This window comes from Xenopus laevis, chromosome 8S (genome assembly GCF_017654675.1).
Source record: "Xenopus laevis strain J_2021 chromosome 8S, Xenopus_laevis_v10.1, whole genome shotgun sequence".
NCBI lineage: Eukaryota > Metazoa > Chordata > Amphibia > Anura > Pipidae > Xenopus > Xenopus laevis.
In genome coordinates, this window is record NC_054386.1 from 28531834 (window position 1) to 28542084 (window position 10251).

Consider the following 10251-nt stretch of genomic DNA (forward strand, 5'->3'; position numbering starts at 1 on the left):
CCTGGAATCCAAGACAGCACTGTGAATGTAGAGTCCTGTAAAAACCTTTATTGACCGGCCAACATTGTCCTTGTATGGGTAGTTTTGTCTATTATCTGCCCTGAGCGAAACAAAGCAATGCAAAAATTCCTTACCTTAATAAAACCCTCAAGATATACCCTATTTGTCTGCAGCTCATTCTTATTTAATTGACATGGCCTGCTATCTCTATACACACATATATCCATACATCTCCCATGCACCGAGGAGCCTTTCAGGGCTGTTGGTGTTAAATTAGCCCAGCATTTATCAACAGACATTAAATCATTTCTTCCTGCCAAGGTATTGACTGATTTAAAGCCCAGTTCATCAGCATCACCAAAGGAGCCTATTTGCAGGTTTGTTGCCGTGTAACGTTGAGACTATTACTGGATCAATCACTCTCTAACTAACCAGCTGAAGGGGGAATAGTGGAGATGATGAAGCAGGAATGATGCAGCTTCTATGTGTAGCTGCTGCTGAAAATTTTCTTTGGGTACTTAAACAGCAGGGATTCAATATAGAGATTAATTTCCAGCAGCTAGCAGCCACGCAATGAAGCCCCAATGTATGTTATTTTCACAAACATGTTGTGCCTACATAGACTGAATCAAAGCTTTCAAGCTAAGTGTCATGGGAATTATTATTATCCAAAAGGAAGTGGACACTTTTAGCACTGTATAATAAATTGCACTAAATACCCTGATGTAGATCCAACCCTAACACATGGGCCATGAGCAGCAATATGAAAAAGTAATGTGTTTACTAAAAGAACCTGGCTGCATAATGCCTTGACCTTAAGGAACCCTGACTGTGAGCCTGATCCCCAATATCAGCAACTCCCAGCGACAATTTTCCAACATATAGTGAGAACCTTCCCAGATGAGTAGGAATTGTTACAGAAAGAACTTTATATTATTGCCCTTGGGTTGGGTTGGGATGAGATGTTGGACAGACAGGTGTCCCCATACAGTTGGCCATACAGTGTACTTTTACTTTGTGATTTTATAATGCCCTCCCTAGAGGCCAGAGGACAATGCCAAGGGCTATACAAGATATATAATAGAACAGAAAAGTCCTGAACTGCAATAATAGACAGAAGTGCTCAGTAGAATATCAGCCTGATATTCAATGTCCGAGCTCATGAGTAGACTTGGATGTAAGTTCCTTCAGGGGAAGAGCAGTGTCAGCCAGACAAGGCTTTCTATCTCTTTGTCTGTCCCTGCAAACAATAAATGGAAATTAAAAAGCTGGCAGCTGGATAGCCTGGGGACTTTACTTGATGGTCAATGAATCTTTAATCAAAGGTCACAAAGTGCAACAGGTAGGGGGACACCTTCCGACTCCATCTGGAGAACAAATGTGCTAGCAGCAGTACATGCCATTGTTTGCTTAGTAAAGTCACAGAATATAAGGTACAGCTAATGGAAAAGGGGTGTTTTATAGTACACAAGAACAATTAAGTGTTTACACCAAAACCACAGATTTTATTCCAGAGATAACATTCATATTCAGCCCCAACTTCCCACAGCAGAGTTCTCCAAACTATGGGGTTGGCCAGGCAGTTGATATTCCTAGAACTGTATTGACCATGTTCCAAACTGATGTTTCCAAACCGTGGGACTCGCCCCACTGTCCAGAATTTTGTGAGTGGGGTAACAGGTGGGAGCAAGAAACAAAACATTGGGTGGGAAAAGAAAAGGAGTAATAGACAAGAAGAATGTGGGGATAGGGGATCTTTAAGAAGTTGCTACAACCCAGGAAGATTCCCCCCAACGTTAAGCAGTTACTTTGTGATAATAGATTTACAACTGCCTTCAGGTACAGATTACTTAAACAGTAGTCTCCCCTTCTGCAGCTGGGCACAGCGAGGTAGTTTAATGCAGGCAATCGCTCGCTTCCAATATTCTGCAGCAGTCATGTTCCCCAGATAAACAGTCAAAACAGTAAAAAAAAGTCAAAACACTATTTTCTTTGCTATTAAGGTTGGTGGAGTTTTCTTCCCCCAGAAGCTGTGCTTCTCTGCGTAACTGTTGTAAGATTTCATACACACACTGATATGTGAACCTCATAGCAAGATTATAGCAAGAACATAGCAATAACATAGCAAAACCATAGAAAGACAATAGAAAGACCATAGCAGGATCATAGCAAGACCATAGCGAGATCATGGCAAGACCATAGAAAGACCAATGCAAGACCATAGAAAGACCAATACAAGACCATAGCATGATCATAACTACATCATAGCAAGACCACAAAAGGACCATAGCAAGATCACAGAAAGAAGGCACCTTCTTTTAAGGCTTCACAAACATTTTAATGTTTATTTTCGTTTCCCCACAAGAATATGTACAGATGAGACTCTCATAGGAAGGGTGACTTTTGTATATAAGGAGGCAAAAAGGCCCTTTACAAATATGCTCTTCACTTCGATGTTTTAGACCTCCCCTCCCTACATTATTTCTCCCTGTCATTAGCACATAGTGGTTGGGCCCATACCCATTTTGGTAGATAGGTTTTACACAGGGTCAGAACTAGAGACTGGGTTAATTATCTGAATTACTGGGGGGGGGGGGTTAGCAGGGTAAATTGGATTCCACAGTCCACTCTGAGATTTTATATTATTCATCTAATGATCCTATTTCAGTAAAATCCATTAACTCCCATGTTGTTTGGGTCAAACAATGACTTCAAGTGGGCTTGTGCTAAATATGTGATGCCCATCCTCTCCAGCTTGTTCTCTCCACTCAGGACAAACCTGTAGCCACAAAGCAACAACTGAGCGTCATCATGTGTTCCCCCTACATTGGCCTGTGAATTTTCTTGAAGTAATCAATTATCAGCCCGATTTTCCCACTCCCCTATTGATTCAAGACCACACCCTTAGGGTCATATGGCCTCACCCCTTGCTAGCTTATGGTCAGCCTGTCAGAGACACAGTGACACAAACACAGGACAAAAATAAATGTATGGCGGCCCTTTAACTTGTCTAATAAAATTATAATACTGAAAGCAATTATCTTCCTGGTTGCTATGGGTTACTAAACCAGCATAAACTTTGTCTCATTAACTACATAAGCCCCTGTTGTCTTACACCAAGGAGGTTTATATGCCTGGCAAGGGAATGGTTAAATCTGACAAGAGAGCGGTTCTTCCAGGCAAAGCCTCAGTCCGTGCTCATCCTAATTCAGTGTGACAGATACACATTATTTTCCCTGTATCTGCTCAAATGGTTTCTCTTCTTGTAGATTTAAGGAGAGAAGCTTTAATAGGGCAGCCAGAAGTTACTTTGCTGGGCAGTGCACAGCAGTGGCATAAGGGCAGGGGCAGAGGCAAACCAGTCCCCATTATTGATATAAAATAGTACTGTCCAGCCTATGACCCTCTGCTCTTGATAGACTAGAGCTCCTTTCAAGGAAATTGAATTCAACAACTGGAAGGTTACAGGTTTAGAACCAATTATACAAACTTTTATTGCCATCTTGTCTCAATGTCACCATCTTGCTCTGCTTTAGCATCTTGCCCTATTGTCCTCACCCTCTCCTACTGCCTCCATCTTTTCCTACTGTCTCCATCATGCTCTATCATCTCCATCTCGCCCTGCTATCTCCATCTTTCCTACTGTCTCATCTTGCTCTACTGCCTCAATCTCATCATACGGTCTCTATCTTGCCCTAGTGCTTCCATCTTGCCCTATTGTCCTCATCTGCTCCTACTGCCTCCATCTATTGCTACTGTCTCCATCATGCTCTATGATCTCCATCTTGTCCTACTGTCTCCATCTTGCTCTACTGTCTCAATCTTGTCATACTGTCTCCTCTTGCCCTACTGCTTCCATCTTGCCCTATTGTCCTCATCTGCTCCTACTGCCTCCATTTATTCCTAAAGTCTCCACCATGCTCTATTGTCTCCATCTTGTCCTACTGTCTCCATCTTGTACTACTGTCTCCATCTGACCCTACTATCTCCATCTTGCCTTACTGTCTCCATCTTGTCCTACAGTCTACATTTTGCCAGACGATCAACATCTTTCTGTACTGTTTTCATCTTGTCCTACTGTCTCCATGTTGTCCTATTGTCTCCATCTTGTCCTACTGTCTCCATCTTGCCTTCACTGATTCAGTCATACCATGTGATAATTAAGTGGATGGGACCTGTATCAAGTACTTCTTATGAGGTTCCTCATATCTTAGTAGGCTTAGCCTTCACTTCAGTCATGACAGATAACACATACAAATAAAATGACAGTTAAGTGGACAGTTCTAGCCTTCACTGATTCAGTTATATTAAAAAAAGCCATTCAAATAGATAGAAAATGAAGCAGTATTAACAGTCATTGGTTGATGAAGCCTTAACTTCTCCAAAACGCAGGAGGAATAAAGGAATATTTTGCAGCCTGGTAATAAATATATATATATATATATATATATATATATATATATATATATATATATTATTTTTTCAAATAGAATTCTGCTGGTGTCAGTTGCCTTTAGGTTAAGAACAGAGCGAGAACAGAAATTTCAATTGAGGTTGTCGAACTGCACTTGTCTTTTAATATTGGATCCTTTTTCTTCTCTTAACCTGGTTAACCCTAAATATAAAGAAAAGGAATATGCTGTGCTCACCTTAAGCTCTTGTACTATAGTGCTTAGGGAAAACAATATGGAGACTCCAAGTAGTAACATTCTCTCTGGTAGTTCCATGACATAGCTCCTATTTCTGCTGATAGGAGCAGCGGTCTGGTTTCAGGTAAGTAAATGCATTCACTTGGGGGTGCATAAAATTTGGCACCCCCAAGAGAGAAACAACTTTCCTTCTCCTTTAAAGGGGATATTAACCTTAAAACAAAAACTTTGCCAAATGAAAGAAAATGTCACTCTAAGCGACTTCTCAATATCCATTCATTCCTCATTCTCTTCTCTGCACTGCTGCCTCTGGCTCCTGATACAAATTCCCAATATCAATTCATTCCTCATTCTCACTGGGTTTATAGTTCAGTGTAACTGTCATTGTGTCTGTACCTTTCTCTTCTCTGCACTGCTGCCTCTGACTCCTGATACAACTTCCCAATATCCATTCATTCCTCATTCTCACTGGGTTTATAGTTCTGTGTAACTGTCATTGTGTCTGTCCCTTTCTCTGCACTTCTGCCTCTGACTCCTGATACAACTTCCCAATATCCATTCATTCCTCATTCTCACAGGGTTTATAGTTATGTGGAAACGTCTTTGCCATTGGCTGCAGTGCATGTGCGTCACTTTTCTCAGTCTCTTGAAACAATGTAGCAGAGAGATTCCTTATGGGTCTGTTAATCAACTACATTGTATCAAATGTTCCAGGGTTGAGAACTGACTGGAAAAGGCAGCAACATTGTTTCCATAGAGAACCACACAAGGGCAATGGAGACACACACACACTGCTTACAATAGTAATTACATTTACAAATAACTTTAAAACCAGTGAGGATATCTAATAAATGCAGAGTTGCTTAGAATGACATATTCTTTCATTAGGCAAAATTTTATTTTGGAGTTTACATACCCTTTAACCCTTTAAAACCAGTCACATGCCCAAGGGGTTAACAGTCCAGTTAGATGTGTACTGGGTGCTCACGTCTATTGAAAGTCGAGCCGAGATGGAGTTAATTGAAGGAAAACTCAATCATTGCAGAAATAAGGCAAAGTGGTTCCTGCATTAGAGGCAGCTCCGGAAGTGCTCTGCCCAAAGGGGCAGCCTGGGGCTAATATGTTTTAACCCAACTTGTAGTGAAGTTACGGGTCATGGCTTCCCTTCTGGGCATTTTTTGGCACAAACACTCCATGTGCGCATGTACTGAATGCCACAACGGGTCCCAGCTGCTATGCAGCTATGCCCCTGTGTAATATCTACAGATCCTGGATGGCTGTGCCCTTGCCTTGAATACTAATCAGCAGCTAACACTCATTATATAGTGATTAAACCAGAATATGAGTTCCATCTCCTTCTCCTCGACACCTATGTTCAACACAAGCCAGACATATAGAGGTTATACTGAAAAATAAGGAATACATGTGATTAACCGGAAGAGAGAGTCTGACTAAATATGCATTCCTCCCACTTATGCTTGGTAAGGCTGTGCCAGATTAGATCTTCAACACTGAAGACTGCCTATCTAGGATCTATGTAGTCTGCTCTCCATAGACCCACCATGTAGCAGAATACAGGGAAGGGAGACACAAAGTTTCCAGGTTCTCATGGAAATATATAAATAACAGCACCACCTGACAGCCTATTCTAGATTACCCATGACTAATCCTTTTGAAGCACATTCTCTAAAATTGAGAGACGGGATCCGCAGTGCAGCCGCCCAATAAAATATTTATAGTCACAAACGGAAATAGGGAGAAGAGAAAATAGACAAGATGGGCCAATTATACTTTATCTGCCATCACATTCTCCACTGCTAAATATGACACCTGGAATATTCAAGTTCCAATTCCGCGGTGCTGATTCACCTGCCGGGGGCTGCAGTCCCCTCATACTGGGTTGGGGGGGGTATACGGGAAAGCGGATTTTGACGTTAAAATAAAAAATATATATTCTTTTAGCTTTAGTAACAGAGTGGATGGAAATAACTAGAATGTTCAAACTAGTTTTTCTTCTTCTGCTTTCTGTTCAAGATGACCAACACTTGTCCTTCATTCTGGCATTTAGGTTATGTGTGGTTTCTAGGTCAGCAAGCCTAAAAACCAGAAATCAGTAGAAAAGGCAAACAGCTATAGGATGAAGGGAGGATAAAAGAGGAGGCCTGGCCTTAAAAAGGTCAAAAATAACCCCCCTCTATTCAGCACTAGTAAATAGTTTCCCCGGGCCCAATCCTCTACAACAGCATCACTTGCTTAGTCCTGGTTTCTCTGGGTCAGGACCATGGTTAGCTTTTAGTTCATGATCCATGGGGACAAATGCCCCTGTGGATCCAGGGAACAGCAGTAAGGCTGGCAATACAAAGGCCAATAAATGTTTCCAATTTGGTTCCTCCAGGATTTATAGCATAAGAATGTTGATGTGGCCCTTGCCCCTTGGGTCTCCATAGGTCCTGCTGTATATGCCCATTGTTGGTCCCTGGGCCAATAATTGGATCAACCCCATTTGGCCAAACAAATGGGTGGCCAAATTGGGCAGAGATCCATTGTTTTAGGGCCTCCCCAAACATGTTTATCTTACAGTGCATGATACCTTAACTTGAGGACAGTGATGCAGTTAGAGAAAGAGCACTGGGGGGTAAAAGCAGGGGTATATTTCAGTGTGGTCAAAGCCACCACCAACTCACACATCCACCCAAGTCACTTGCATCACAACATGCAGCCCCCTAAATCATGTCAATATAGGTCTTCCTAGAGATGTGGGTCTGGGCAAGAAGTGCCAGGCTTGATGTGTTTCTATTCCCAAGCCATACAGATACCCCTGGATGTTCAGAGCAAAAAAAAAAACCCAATGGAGTGATACAATGGTATTTGTCTGTGTTGCCGTGAAATCGGACTGTCGCAAGCAGTAGCCTCTAAAGTGCGAGGAAGCAGAATAATTCCATGTGAAGCACCAGGCAGATCACTCTGATTGTGCCACTGAAATATTTATGTCTCAGAACTGGAGAGGCTGAGACACCGGTGTGACAGGACAGTTAACCTCTTGTAATAATGAGGTTCATCTTGTGGCCCTTCGTGCAGTTGATGCAGATGATGAGGTCAAGTGGATGTGGCTCATAAGCCGCCAGTGATAAAGTGAAGTGAGGACCTGCTGAGTTTTATAAGGGCAGGGCAATGTGGAGAGGTCAGCTTTCTATATTTATATAATTGGCACTAGATACATCACTAAAAAGCTTTGTGTTGTGGAGTAGCTCTATCAAAAACTACAAGAGGAGAACTGTCCGAGTTGCTTCATTTTACCCATTTATTTCAGTGCATAAACTGACAGCCAGACAAGGATCATTAAAATCAATCTCTTTTCCTCTTCATTATGTGGTCCCACAGCTGCTCCAATTACCTAAACAAGAGCCAATGGCTGCTTCTGTGCCAAAACTTAACTGAATTTTAATAGGATAATAATATCATGCCCCCATATCCCTGCTGGCAGAGACCCTCAAATACAAAGAGGATGGGGACATTTCTGTAAGACTTCCCCTTTAAAGATCAGATTTGTATGAACGTCGGAGGCTGAACCAGTTCCAAATAAGAACCATTATTAAAAGATCTCCCATGAATAAAAGAAGCAAATCGATGGGGGTGTTTGTAAATCAGCTGTTTGGGAAAAGCTGCGGCGCAGACAAGTGAATGATTGGATCACTTCCAGGCGAGAGACGAGTCTGTGGTTTATCAAGATGTTAATCGCTGGGATTTTACTGAGACTGATGAAGGAAATCCTGTCAACCTTTTGTCACTTTGAAGTGTTTGTGAATAAATCCCCTGCCTTATCAATGGGATGAGATATCATGCATGGATTTTAAATTTAGGGGTTTCATATCACAGCATATATAACATTGGCCCGTCAGGGAAAGGTGAAAATGAAGCAGGAAGGGAACATGAGGAGATAAATGTCTTCCTGTAGCATAAATCCCATTGAGAAGCCAAAGCTGATAGTAACAGGTATATAGAGAGCTGCCATGGTCTGAGGCACTGTACAAAAGAAGAGTGTATGCATCAAACATACAAGTTACATACAAGGACTGGCCAATACAGGAGGTAACATTCCTAAAGGAGAATGGGGTATGAGACACAAGAGGCAAAATATCAGGCTGGGTTCTACTACTGGGTTCTCCAGTTCTCAGCACACACAACTATCTCTCTACTACTGGGTTCTCCAGTTCTTGGCACATACAAGTATCTCTCTACTACTGAGTTCTCTAGTTCTCAGCACATACAAGTATCTCTCTAAAACTAGTTCTCCAGTTCTCAACACACACAACTCCAGTTCTAAATACAACGCAAGTATCACCCTGGACCCTGGTCCAGGCTAGCGGTACCTGCTATTTAAACATTTCAGTGCAAATATCACCCTACTGAATTCTCCAGTTCTCAGAACATCCAAGCATATCTCCACTACTGGGTTCTCCAGTTATTGGCACATACAAGTATCTCTTTACTACTGGGTTCTCCAGCTCTCAGCACACAAAACTATATCTCTTCTACTGAGTTCTCCAGTTCTGGGCCCACACAATTGCTGTATCTCTCTATTACTGGGTTCTCCAGTTCTCAGCACACATGTCAAGGCCGGCACCCGATACCAGAACAAATGCCAAGCACCCTGGTCTCGGCTCGGCTTCACCAGTAGTGTGACCACCGTTGGGCTTCGGGAGTAGCCCTCAGCTTACTTGGGTGCCACCTGGACTTTACGAGGGGTGCAAGGCGAGATGTTCTGGCTGGCGAAGGGGCACGGCTGTTAGCAAAGTCTTTTGGGCCGAAGGTCACGGTACAAAAGGATTAGGCAGAAGGATGGTCAGACAGGCTGGGTCGAGGCAGGCGGATATCAGAATCTTGGATGCCACCGGACCCCCAGGCTTCCCGGGAAACTTTTGGTGGAATTGCTTCCTGAGTTTGTCAGCCTTGATGTCCTCTAATGAGACCCAAGAGTTCTCCTCAGGGCCATAGCCCTTCCACTTAATAAGGTATTGTAGCTTACCTCGTACGAGGCAGGAATCGAGGAACTCTTGGATCTCAAACTCAGGCTGACCTACAGACAAAGAACGAATATCAGAGGCAGGTTTCAGGAGGGATACATGAAATCTTAAAATTAACAGGTAATTGAAGGCGAACTGAAGATGGGTTAATGATTTCGGAAATGGGATATGGACCAATAAACCAATGGGTCCTAGTTTGAGAGAGGGCACCTTTAACTTGATATTTTTGGTAGACAACCAGACCTGATCCCCCACTTTATACTGGGGTGCCTCTCTACGTGATCTGTCAGCAGCTTTTTTTTGAGCAGCAGTAGCTGCTGACAGAGATTCATGCACTTGAGACCAAACCTTAGAGAATTGTTCGACAGAAGAATTGGCAGAAGGTACAGGGGAACCAGACCCAGAAAAAGAAAAAGCTTTGGGATGCAACCCATTTACAGTAAAGAAAGGGGACTCCCCAGAGGAAGAATGGGTAGCATTATTGTATGCAAATTCTGCCCAGGGTAACAGTTCCGCCCACGTGGACTGGTTGTCAGATACATAACACCTGAGGTACTGTTCTAGGGACTGGTTTACCC